This window comes from Bos grunniens, chromosome 22 (genome assembly GCF_055505025.1).
Source record: "Bos grunniens cultivar Pamir isolate PY7600 chromosome 22, Bosgru_T2T1.0, whole genome shotgun sequence".
NCBI lineage: Eukaryota > Metazoa > Chordata > Mammalia > Artiodactyla > Bovidae > Bos > Bos grunniens.
In genome coordinates this window covers 26,233,084-26,246,257 of record NC_141186.1, presented here as the reverse complement: position 1 = coordinate 26,246,257, position 13,174 = coordinate 26,233,084, and the positions used below count along the sequence as shown (strand labels likewise).

Genomic DNA, 13,174 nt, shown 5'->3' with positions numbered 1-13,174 from the left:
TAATTTTTAGTTTTTTTTCTTGTTTTTTTCCTTTCCTAAGTCATATTGTTTGCCAGATGTGCTGTTCACAAATTGAGGTATAAAATCAAGTTATTGGTCATAAAAGTGGATTTTCTGTAGTATATTTCACTAAGAGCTGTGGGGACAGTTTCTCTCTTGATCTGGATTCACTCTGAAGATATTCTACATCAAAGAAAACCTAATTCATCCTAGAAGGCGCATAAGAACAATTTTGTTACTCCACAAAGCTCTGAATTACTGCATTCCTGTAAAAGTTGTTCGACCTTTCATGATGTATGTGTACTGCTTTTCCCTTTCACTAAAATATGCTAAAGGTTCTTATCTTAAAGATAACTTTGAAACTCTGCATATGAGCATATTCAATTGTCACTTTTATAAGTTATTAAGAATCCATAAACATATATAGTTTGGAAAAACACATGTACACTTAGAATTCCTTGAGAATATCTGTGGTAGACTATTTCAATGCTTTATTTCCCCTCTCCCAGCAATGGAATTACACACCAAAAGCTTGTCCAGTAACTCTGCAGCATCTCTGATCCCACTAATCCCTGGATAGAGATTGGTAATTTGCTATCTGACCAATGTGAATTTGGTAGATATGACAAAGTAGAGGTTTGAAATGTTTCTCTGATTGGGCTTGACCTCCTGTATCTCTGCCTCTGTGATGAGAACATGCGAAACTATCTCTCTGAGAGTAAAAGAAAACACATAAATAAGAACCAAACCACCCAGCCAAGCCTAGCTTATATCAGGAGAGCTATGTCTGGACCAGCCTACAAAAATGTCGATCCACAGGCAATTCAGAGATGTGTGAGATTTAATACATGCTTATTGCTTTAAGCTAATGAGTGTGAGATTTGCTAAGCAGAATTTCGTGGCAATAGCAAATTGAAACAGCTATGTGTGTGGGTATGTTTGTATGTATGTTCAACACCATGAAGCATATAAAGATATGTAAATTCATTGTCCACTGACTACAATGAGCTAATACACTGAAGAAGGGGATGGATGAAAATAGTTGCAATAAATAGAAGGCTATCGTAAGTTTTTAAAGACTGATACCTTTACCATCACATTTTTCATATCCAGCCTATATTTTATGTTGCATGATTCCAACTGGGAATGAAATGGATAAATGATATAGTCTATAATAGCCGGATATTTTTATTATTTCATTGCTATCAACCGGAATCCAGGGATTAATCTTTACTTCACTTCTTTATTTCAGGTTCAATCCTAATACTCTAGATTGTGTTTCCAGAAATGCAGAAATCAAGTATGGTTTCTTTAGCTTATTCAGTTTATACTCATCCTCCATTCAAATGGCTGTCCCCATTACCCCACAAAAACATATTTGAGCAAACAGTTATTTTATGCTCTCATAATCTCTTTTCTGTCAAAGAGTTTTCTATTGTCTTTTTTATAACCCATTTGGTGCCCTCATGTAGGCAGTTTTAAAAGATAACTGGAATTTTAATAATGAGGTTGACTTAATGCTAGCATTTGTCCTTTTTAGATTGGAAGAGTACCTGTTTTCATTTGATGGGTAAAACCAAACTTTTCAAGACTCTGCTTTATGTTACTTGATACCAACAATAGGAAGAATGTACGGGTGTGGAAGATGAAAACATTAATACACACACAGGTGAAATATCAGTGTAGAATTGGATAGATAATACAGCTCTATTTTTAAAATCTGATGCTTTATTCCATAACCAGGCTCCCAAATATACTTGAACTCTGTCTCATACAGACATGGCAAAAAGACTTCCCAATTAATTGTCTAAGGAGAATGCCTAGGTAGGAATGTCTGATTCAAGAAAGATTCACACATGTGCCACAACCAGAAGACCCCACATGGCACACTAAAACATTTTCCATGCCACATCTAAAGATCTGGGTGCCACAATAAATAAATAAAAACAAATATTAAAAAAGAATGATTCATGCATACAAAGTGTGTTAGTCAGTGTTCTCTAGAAAAACAAACACAGTAAGATATATGGATATATAGAAGAGAAAGATGTATTTTAAGGAATTGACTTGTGATTGTGAGAGCTGACAGTCCGAAATCTGCAGGGTTGAGTTGATAGGATTGACACCCAAGGAAGAGTTAATGTTACTGCTGCAGTCCAAAGGCAGTCTGATGGTAGAATTCCCTCTTTCTCTGGGGAGATGGGTTTTTTTTTTTTTTTTTGGTCTATTAAGTCCTTCAGCTGACTGGATGAGGCCCATTCACATTTATGGAAAGTAATCTGCTGCTGATTAAAATGTTAATGTCATCTAGGAAAAAATTCCTTTACAATAACCTTCAGACCAGTGATTTGACCAAATAGCTGGGTACCTTGCCCTAGCCAAACTGACATAGTGACCATCACAGAAGAATGCACTACGGGTGGCAAAGAACAAACAATAGTTTCTTCACAAGGAATTGGCTTTGTGGATTTTAAATAACCCATTGATTGTCTAAAAATGTTTTTAATTCAAATCAGAAGTTGATGAAATATAAAGAAAAATCATTTTGTTCACAGTGCCCAAATCACTTAAAACTGAAGAGATTCAAGGGAAAAGACAAAACACTGGGCAGTAATTATCAGTTTACTTTCTCTCTCCTAGGCTTAAATTTTCTTACCTATTTCTGTAAATATTACCTAAATGCCATTTCCCCCCTTGCCTTAGCATTCCTAGACAGTTTCACTGTCACACAGAACAAAACATTTAAAGTTTTTGTGCAGAAAACATGAATCTCAAATATCAGCAGAATATCATCTTTATGGAGATGTGTTATAGCCAGGGAAAAACATAAACCTTCTATCCTCAGTGGGATTTTCTTCTTGAAAAACACTGAAAGTCTATTATAAAGCTTGTCATAAAAATCTCTCCCTGAGCCCTAGATTATCCCATAACTACCTAGTGATCCAACACAAGATATGATGTTATTATAGAAAACTCACATATTCACATCCTCTTGCAAAAAATAATCTCAGTAAGACCCAAAGAAATAATAGCAGTCTTATTTCACATTTGTTCTTTTCTAGAAGATGAGGACCGTCTTAGACTCATTCATGTTCTCAGATATAAACCGATTTGTCAAAGCATTTTCAACACTTCTAAGCGAAATGTAGCTTCTCTGGGTCACTCAAATATCTCCAAATTACATTTTTTCATAACCCTTCAGTACAGGGACTCATGCTGATGCTCTTTTATCGTCTTATTACTCAATATTGTCAACTCAGCAATATTTGCCATTCTAGGAAGTTCCTGTCTAGTTAATAAGGCAATTATCAACTTTTAGAAAATGCTTAGCATTCTTACTTGTGTCGAGTATTTAGGGTTGGATAAAATGCTTGCAATTTGTTAACAGTTGGGTGGATATGATAGTTTTTTTTTTTTTCTCCTAACTCAGGATCAAATACTAGGTAATGTTAATAATTGCAACTAATACTTTTGAGCATGTACGTGTGCCAGGAACTATAAGCTCCATGAAGGCAGGTGCTTTTTCCATATTATTCACCACAGCCCAGCCAGCACTTAATGCATTGTCTGGCCTATAATAAGCATATAATAAATACTTACTGAGTAGATGGAGGCATGACCTCACCTAAGACTCATACCCACTTCTGAGTTAGATTATATTCCTCATCTTTAACATGAGGTAACTGAATCTTCGCAAGAATGAAACATGTGTCTCCAGCTCTATGCCATACTGCTTTTTAATTTCCACAACTCACAAGAGACAATATGAATTTAAAAACTTATAAACTATATTGTGTGGATGCTTTTTTAGATGTTTTTTTAACTCATAGATTGTTTACTGAAATATTAGTACATAAGGAAATAATAAAAATTACTATTACCAAGGATTTAAAATTTGTTCCTGTAACATTTATGCAAATAAATCGACTCCACAGCAAGATAGCTGTCCCTTTTTTCTTTTCAAAAATTTTTATTTATTTTCATTGAAGTATAGTTGATTTACAACATTATGTTAGTTTCAGGTGTACATATCCTGTTTCTTACATATTTTATGTGTATTAGTTCGTATCTCAATCTCATACTCCTAATTTGCCTCTTCCTCTTTCCCTGTTTCTCTTGGTAACCACTACTTTGTTTTCTATATCTATTTATATATTTGGAAACCATTACATATACCTGGATGCTAAAGTCAAATAGAAAATACTTAGTAAAAACAATTCTTGTCATCATGAAGCCTACTGAGTGTAACAGAATTGACATTATCATGGTTTAGCTAGACACAAAAGGACCGATGCTGTATGATTCCACTGACATGAAGTAGCTAGAATCATCAAATTCTTAGAGGCGGAAAGTAGAATAGAGATTAACGGGGCTGAATGGGGAAGGGTGAAATGGGGAATCATTATTGAATGGGTACAGAGTTTTAGTTTGGGACAATGAAAACATTCTGGAAATGAATACTGGTGATGGCTTTCCAACAGTGGAAGTCTACTAATCCCACTGAACACGTAAAGTGGCTAACATGACAAAGTTTATGTTACACATATTTATAATCATATTAAAAACACTCATGGTTTAGAAGGTACTGAACAAGTGCTACTGTTAAGAGAGATGTGCTTGCTAGATACTGGTTTAAAAAGTCAGAATTACCAATAAAAAATGATGATTAACCTAAAATCTATTTGATTTTCAAGATTATATATTTTACAGATAACAATGTAATTATTCCCACTCTCTCTAAATCTTCTATTTCACGTTTTCTATGTTTCTGGTAGTTCTTGACCTTTTGGGAAACGGGAAAATTCTTAGAATCTACTATCAGCCATAGAATCTCTTTCTACAAAGCTCACAAATATTAATGATTCGGTGCAGAAATCTACTGGATTCAAAGAGACAAGAGCCCCTAGCATGTGTACCTTATTCAAATAATTAAAGACCATATCCTAACCCCTGAAATCTGATGATGACTTTTTCCCCCAATGGAGCATGTCTAAAATGAGATGATGGGAAAATACACACTTGCATTGTGGGGAAGGTGTAGTACACTACAATTAAATAATAGAGGAACTCTTCATGACAGAAGCTGGTTACCAAGACTTCGCCAACCATCTAACACTTGGCCATCACTTAGAAATTACTATAATCTTTTGCCAGATGTCACCATGCTGGACAGCACTGTCACAGGGCAACCCCCCAAAAAACTCAGTAAAATTAATGTACTCAAGATAAAAAAATGGATTCTAGTTATTTAGATGATATATGGCTACAGACCGAAGAATTTGGGGGATTAGAAGTGTTTCCTAACATTTTACCCACCAACTTACACATTTGATATATTTGCCGTATCCAATTAGCATCTATAATTAATGTTTTTTTTTAAATTTTATTTAATTTTTAAACTTTACATAATTGTATTAGTTTTGCCAAACATCAAAATGAATCCGCCACAGGTATACATGTGTTCCCCATCCTGAACCCTCCTCCCTCCCCATACCATCCCTCTGGGTCGTCCCAGTGCACTAGCCCCAAGCATCCAGTATCAGGCATCGAACCTGGACTGGCATCTCGTTTCATACATGATATTTTACATGTTTCAATGTCATTCTCCCAAATCTTCCCACCCTCTCCCTCTCCCACGGAGTCCATTAGACTGTTCTATACATCAGTGTCTCTTTTGCTGTCTCGTACATAGGGTTATTGTTACCATCTTTCTAAATTCCATATATATGCGTCAGTATACTGTATTGGTGTTTTTCCTTCTGGCTTACTTCACTCTGTACAATAGGCTCCAGTTTCATCCACCTCACTAGAACTGATTCAAATGTATTCTTTTTAATGGCTGAGTAATACTCCATTGTGTATATGTACCATAGCTTTCTTATCCATTCATCTGCTGATGGGCATCTAGGTTGCTTCCATGTCCTGGCTATTATAAACAGTGCTGCGATGAACATTGGGGTACACGTGTCTCTTTCCCTTCTGGTTTCCTCGGTGTGTATGCCCAGCAGTGGGATTGCTGGATCATTGCATTCCTATCTATAATTAATGTTTTTAAAATCAAATTTAAATATAACTTCCAAGTTTTTCTAAGCAATCATAAACACAGACACATATATTTTTACCAACTGATATTAACATAAACACAAAACTACAGTAATTAAGCAATTTGTCATTCAAAACCATTTAACTCCCCCAGAACTACAGTACTACATTTTGAAACACTGAGATAAATAATATTCAAAAAAAAATCTGAGCATTTAAATCATTTTGCTTTAAAATGTTTAAACTCTGTTTTGTCTTTCTTGTGGAGTTCACAACATTCTGTTTGAATACTAAATCTCTTAAGTTTTAAGTTCACTTCCATTAGAAGTAGAGCTGAAATTGAGAATTCTGTTACAAGAACTTTTGGGGGGACTGGGGTGGGGAGAAGAGTTGCTTTTTGGAAACTGAGTATGAAGGAAAGAAGCAGAATAGGGCATAAACTAGCTTAGATCTAATCACATGGATGGGAAATGAAAGCCAAGCACCATGGTTAGTGCCACCTGGAGGCAAAGCAGTGCCAGTGAGTCACTGCCCCAGAATAGATGGGCAGGGGAGGCAGTGGGAGCAAAGCTTACCAGCCAAGCAGCTGTGAATTATTATCCAACACTTGAAGAGGTACCACTCCAGTATTCTTGGGCTTTCCTAGTGGCTCAGCTGGTAGAGAATCTGCCTGCAATGCGGGAGACCTGGGTTTGATCCCTGGGTTGGGCAGATCCCCTGGAAAAGGGAAAGGCTACCCACTCCAGTATTCTGGCCTGGAGAATTCCATGGACTGTATAGTCTATGGGGTCGCAAAGGATTGGACAAAACTGAGCAACTTTCACTAAAGAGGTACAGGCGATTTGTCTGTGACACCATCTGTGCCCATGACACAGGAAAAGCTAAATGCTACCAAAGTTTTTGCTGCCTTCAAAGTCTTTCTTACATCTATTTATGAGCAAATTATTATGATTCTGTTGCATCTGGCTTTATGTTACAACCCAAGTTTTCAAAATGGATATAGATTCACTGGCACACAATCTTGAGTGTTAGCCAAGGACATAGGTAGCACACTTAAAACATTAAGTCCTGGAAATTAGTAGTAGCAAACATGTTTTTAACACGAGATATATATGCACACACACACATACATACGTATTGTTGATGTTGTTAAGTCACCCAATCATGTCTGACTCTTTGTGACCCCAGGGACTGCGGCACGCCAAGCCTCCCTGTCTCTCACTGTCTCCGGGAGTTTGCCCAGGTTCATGCTCATTGCATTGGTTATGCCATCCCACATACATACATACATACATACATATATATGTATGTATGTATGTATGCATGCATGTTGGATACATATACACATGTATGCATATATATACACATGTGTATATATATACATACACATGTACATAAACATATACACATGTATATAATAGAGCAGAATGGAAAGTCTACATGAATGTGTAAAATAAAACAAGAAAATTTTGTTTGGGGGTTACATTCTCTACAACTCTGATATATGTTTTTATTCTCCTCCTCCAGTAAGTGTTACTGTAAAGGATGCTTTAGGTTAAGAATCATTTACTGAGAGCTGAGTATACCCCAGGTACTGTGCTGAGTTATTTATACACACATCATCTCTTATTCACCTTCCCTCCAAATCCTTTGCATCCTCTGTTCTTATGCCCCTTTAGAGATGAGCAAATGGATGTATGACCATCTATGATAACTTGCCATACAGGGAAAACCCAGAATTCAAACCCAGAAGGAAACCAAGACAATGGCCATTTGCAAAGCCTTGGAGAAGGCAATGGCAACCCACTCCAGTACTCTTGCCTGGAAAATCCCATGGACGGAGGAGCCTGGTAGGCTGCAGTCCATGGGGTCGCTAAGAGTCGGACACGATTGAGTGACTTCACTTTCATTTTCACTTTCATGCATTGGAGAAGGAAATGGCAACCCACTCCAGTGTTCTTGCCTGGAGAATCCCAGGGACAGAGGAGCCTGGTGGGCTTCTGTCTATGGGGTCGCAGAGTCGGACATGACTGAAGTGACTTAGCAGCAGCAGCAGCATAGTCCTCTACCCTCCACTTGTGCACAGTAAGTTCAGACACAGAAGGGGTATTTTACAAGCAAAATCTGGAGTCAGAGAAACAACATGAATTGCTCAGGTTTTATTTGGTAAATAGCAGGATTATGTTAAAGTTAATAATGTGGGCTCCAGAGTTTAGTTTGCCTGAGTTCAAACTGCAAGTCCTTCCACTTATTAATAACAAACTAGGGGTACTTATTTAACTTTCGCAAACCTCAATTTTGTCCTCTGTAAAATGTACATAGTAGAAATCCTCTCTGTGTTATTGTGAGGACTTTTTACAGATTTACAAAGGTCTAAGAATAGTATGTGGCATGTATACTCATCTGTAAATATTAGCTATTTTCTGGCTTCATACTTTGGTTCTCATTTCATAACTGTAAATTTGGTATCTTCCCAAGATGGCTATTTTAATCACTTACGGAAAAACAATAGATTCTTTTTCATTAATTTTAGGAGTCATTACCACTATCAATTCACTCCGTGTACAGACACAATTCAAGACCTTCCCTTTATTCCAGGACTCCATCCTTTGCTGCTAACTCTGGATAAGATATTTGACCTCCCCACCCAAGCATGGTTCTCATTTTCTGACAGAGGGATCATTCAAATACTGTTTAAGTTAAAGCTCGCTTTGTAAGTTTATTTTCGATTATTGCCTTCCTTTGTTGTGGTTGTTGTTCAGTTGCCCAGTCATGTCTGACTCTTTGTGACCCCACGGACTGCAGCACACCAGTCCTCCCTGTCCCTCACCATCTTCCAAAGTCTGCCCAGGTTCATGTCTACTGCATCAGTGATGCCATCCAGGCATCTCATCCTCTGACGCCCTATCCTTCTACCCTCAATCTTTCCCAGCATCATGGACTTTTCCAGTGAATCACTTGTTCACATCAGATGACCCAAACACTGGCATTTCAACTGCATCATCAATCTTTTCAAGGAGTATTCAGGGTTGATTTCCCTTATGATGACTAGTTTGATCTCCATGCTGTCCAAGGGACTCTTAGGAGTCTTCTCCAGCACCACAGTTCAAAGGCATCAATTTTTCAGTACTCCGCTTTCTTTACAGTCTACTTCTCACAACCATACATACCAGTGGGAAGACCATAGCCTTGACTATACTATCTATATTGATGATACTGTCTATATTGACTATATTGTCTTCCTTTATACAAAGGGAAATCAGGTTTCTTTTCTTTTCATAAAGGATGAGAAAGTAGTTTAGAAATTGATATGAAGGTAGAAATCCTATAAACTGAATATTTGTCCCCCTGAAATTCGTGTGTTGAAACCACATCTCCAACATGATGGTTTTAGGAGGTGGGTCCTTTGGGAGATGATCAGGTTATGAAAGTAGAGCCCTCCTGAATGAGATCTGTGTCTTTAAAAATGAGATCCCAGAGAGTTTTCTTTCTCCTTCTGTAAAGTGAGGATGAAGTAAGAAGATTCAATTTACCAACCAGGACATGGTTTCTCACCAGACATGGAATGTGCTAGTGCCTTGATCTTGGACTTCCTAGGCCCCAGAACCATGAGAAACTACTTTCTGTTGCTTATAAGCCACCCAGTTTATGATATTTTTATAGAGGAAAACAGAGAAGGGTGTGCTGTATAATTAGATTTAGAAGAAACATGAGGATGGGACCAACATACATCTTTAAGAAGAAGTATTCTCTTCCCATTTGCCAGCCAAAATGCAAATTAATTTTCAGCTCCATTTGATTTCTAAGACAGTTCTTTCTGAACAAAAAGGAAAAACTTGTGCTCTTCCCCCTCATTCTTGTGAATGCATAGTAAATTAACAGCAAAGTAATGATGAATATGGAAATTAATCAAAAGGAAAAATATAGTTTTCACACACATATTTCTAAGTGAATTAATGATTTCCTTTATTACAGTAAATGTGTCAAGACAGCAAAATGTGAGGAATAATTAAAAATGTAAGATTAAATGCTGTTGAAACTCTGCCCAACCTTATTAATGCACCACTGAGCTTAAGCAAAAAGCTGGGATGGCAATAGAAGTTTTAAGAAAGTGTTACAGCCAGAAATTTTCAAATAAGGAGCTAAGAAAAAATGAACTAAATCATAATAGGTTTAAAAGAGAAGTCAAGGGAGGAGACATAAGCAATTCAATTTTAAACATGGCCAAGGGCAGGGAATACACACATAAAGAATCAGTGTAACTGGGAAAAAATAATCTTGGAAATAAGTCAAGGGTGGCTTTGAAACAGAGGATTCAATAACCTAGTACTTAGCTCTTGGCATAGTTCCATGAAGGAAAACTTGCGTGATGTTTCTTCTTGCATGAAGCCAGTCCAAATGCTTTGAACCAATGAACTGGTTATATAGATCAAATCATTTTGGAAAACTCTATCTTCTCTCCAAAAAGAGAAAAGAGACTAGGGGCTATTCAGGGAGTGAATGATTCAAAAATTCGTGTGTGAAGTAAACGTGCTTACCTTCAATTTAAACAATGTATGTTTGATTGCAGCATGAGCAAAGCACAATACTAGATCCTAGAGAACAAAGACAGAAAACACCCAGGATCTTTCCTTGAGTTCATTTCTTTTTTTTTTTGCTATCACCTTTAAAAAAAATTTATTTTAATTGAAGGATAATTGCTTTACAATAGTCTGCTGGCCTCTGCCATACATCAACATGAATTGGCCATAAGCATACATATGAGCCCTCCCTTCTGAACCCCTGTCCTACCTCCCTCCTCTCCCAATCCCTCTCACCGACTGTGGGTTCCCTCATTGCTTGTCTATTTCACATGTGGTTATCTGTATGTTTCAATGCTATTCTCTCAAATCATCCCACCCTCTCTTTTCCCCACTGTGTTCAAAAATCTGTTATTTATATCTGTGTCTCCTATGTATGCAGGTCAGGAAGCAACAGTTAGAACTGAATATGGAATAACAGACTGGTTCCAAAAAGGAAAAGGAGTACATAAAGGCTGTATATTGTCATCCTGCTTGTTTAACTTATATGCAGAGTACATCATGAGAAACTCTGGGCTGGATGAAGCACAAGCTGGAGTCAAGATTGCTGGGAGAAATATCAATAACCTCAGATATGCAGATAATACCACCCTTATGGCAGAAAGCCAAGAAGAACTAAAGAGCCTCTTGATGAAAGTGAAAGAGGAGAGTGAAGAAGTTGGCTTAAGGCTCAATATTCAGAAAACTAAGATCATGGCATCTGGCCCCATCACTTCATGGCAAATAGATGGGGAAACAGTGGCAACACTGGCTGACTTTATTTTTGGGGGCTCCAAAATCACTGCAGATGGTGACTGCAGCCATGAAATTAAAAGACACTTACTCCTTGGAAGGAAAGTTATGACCAACCTAGACAGCATATTGAAAAGCAGAGACATTACTTTGCCAACAAAGGTCCGTGTAGTCAAGGCTATGGTCTTTCCAGTAGTCATGTACGGATGTGAGAGTTGGACTTAAAGAAAGGTGAGCACCGAAGAATTGATGCTTTTTAACTTTGGTGTTGGAGAAGACTCTTGAGAGTCTCTTGGACTGCAAGGAGATCCAACCAGTCCATCCTAAAGGAGATCAGTCCTGAGAGTTCATTGGAAGGACTGATGTTGAAGCTGAAACTCCAATACTTTGGCCGCCTGATGCAAAGAGCTGATTTATTGGAAAAAACCTGATGCTGGGAAAGATTGAAGGCAGGATAAGAAGGGGATGACAGAAGATAAGGTGGTTGGATGGCATCACCAACTCAATGGACATGAGTTTGGGTAAACTCTGGGAGTTGGTGATGGACAGAGAGGCCTGGCATTCTGCGGTCCACAGGGTTGCAAAGAGTCAGACATGACTGAGCGACTAAACTGAACTCCTTTGCTGCCCTGTATATAAGATTGTCAGTACCATCTTTCTAAATTCCATATATATGCATTAACATACAATATTTGTCCTTCTCTTTCAGACTTACTTCATCTGTATAATAGGCTCTAGGTTCATCCACCTCATTAGAATGGATTTATACCAACTTATACCAACTTACACCAACTACTTATACCAATTCATTAGAACTGACTCAAATGTGTTCCTTTTTATAGCTGAGTACTCTTTCATTATGTATATGTACAGTAACTTCTTTATCATCTGCCAATGGACGTCTAAGTTTCTTCCATGTCCTGATGGTGGTTTAGTTGCTACGTCGTGTTTGACTCTTTCCCACCCCATGGACAGTAGTCTGCCAGGCTCCTCTGTCCATGGGATTTCCCAGGCAAAAATAGTGGAGTAGATTGCCATTTCCTTCTCCAGAGGATCTTCCCACCTGAGGGATCGAATCTAGGACTCTTGCATTACAGGCAGAGTGTTTACTGACTGAGCCACCAGGGAAGCCCATGTTCTAGATTTTGTAAATAGTGTTGTAATGAACACTCGTGTACATGTGTCTCATTCATGTATGGTTTCCTTAGGGTATATGCCCAGTAGTGGGATGGCTGGGTGGCCATATGGCAGTTTTATTCCTCGGTTTATGGCTTGAAGGTGTGAATGGTCTCAGAGGAGGGAGGAACCAATTCTCCCCAGAAGCGAGACAGGTTTTCAGAGCTGAGGGTATAGGATAGGAAGATAAAGGTTAAGTTAATGGTTTCCAGGCAGAGAGGCCAGCACAGGCAAAAGCAGAGAGTCATGCTCTAGGTGGGATCTACAAACTGAGTTCATGTCCCTGATTAACCAGAAATATACGGAACAACTGGAAAAATGGTTGAAGACAGACTAGGCTAGAAATGCAGGAATCAGAAATTAGATAATTAAGGATATTGATATCATATTAAGGAATTCGTACTTATACCAACTCTTTTTGGGATCCACTAAAGAGTTTTTCATAAGATAATGAAATATATCAAATTCCTAGTTTATAAAAATGGAGAGGGAGGGGGATATAGTGGCATTTAAGAGCTTGATTCAGACAGAACTGAATCTGCACCAGAGCCTTAACTTAAAACTAAACCCTAAGCTACTTTTGGACATGAGTTTGGGTAAACTCCGGGAGTTGGTGATGGATAGGGAGGCCTGGAGTGCTGCGA

At 37.9% G+C, this 13,174-nt stretch overlaps 1 protein-coding gene across 7 annotated transcripts in view; it reads right to left on the bottom strand.

Moving 5' to 3' along the window:
• The window catches only part of LOC147348225 (uncharacterized), a 247,260-nt gene that overhangs the window by 79,473 nt on the left and 154,613 nt on the right, over positions 1 to 13,174 (bottom strand). The window contains exon 3 of one of the 7 annotated variants that reach the window (XR_015151952.1): positions 6,626 to 6,712. The exons of the other annotated variants lie outside the window; for them this stretch is intronic. The gene's annotated coding sequence lies outside the window, so the exon portion shown is untranslated. Of the gene's footprint in view, positions 1 to 6,625; positions 6,713 to 13,174 lie in introns of those variants that run through there. 7 annotated transcript variants of the gene reach the window in all.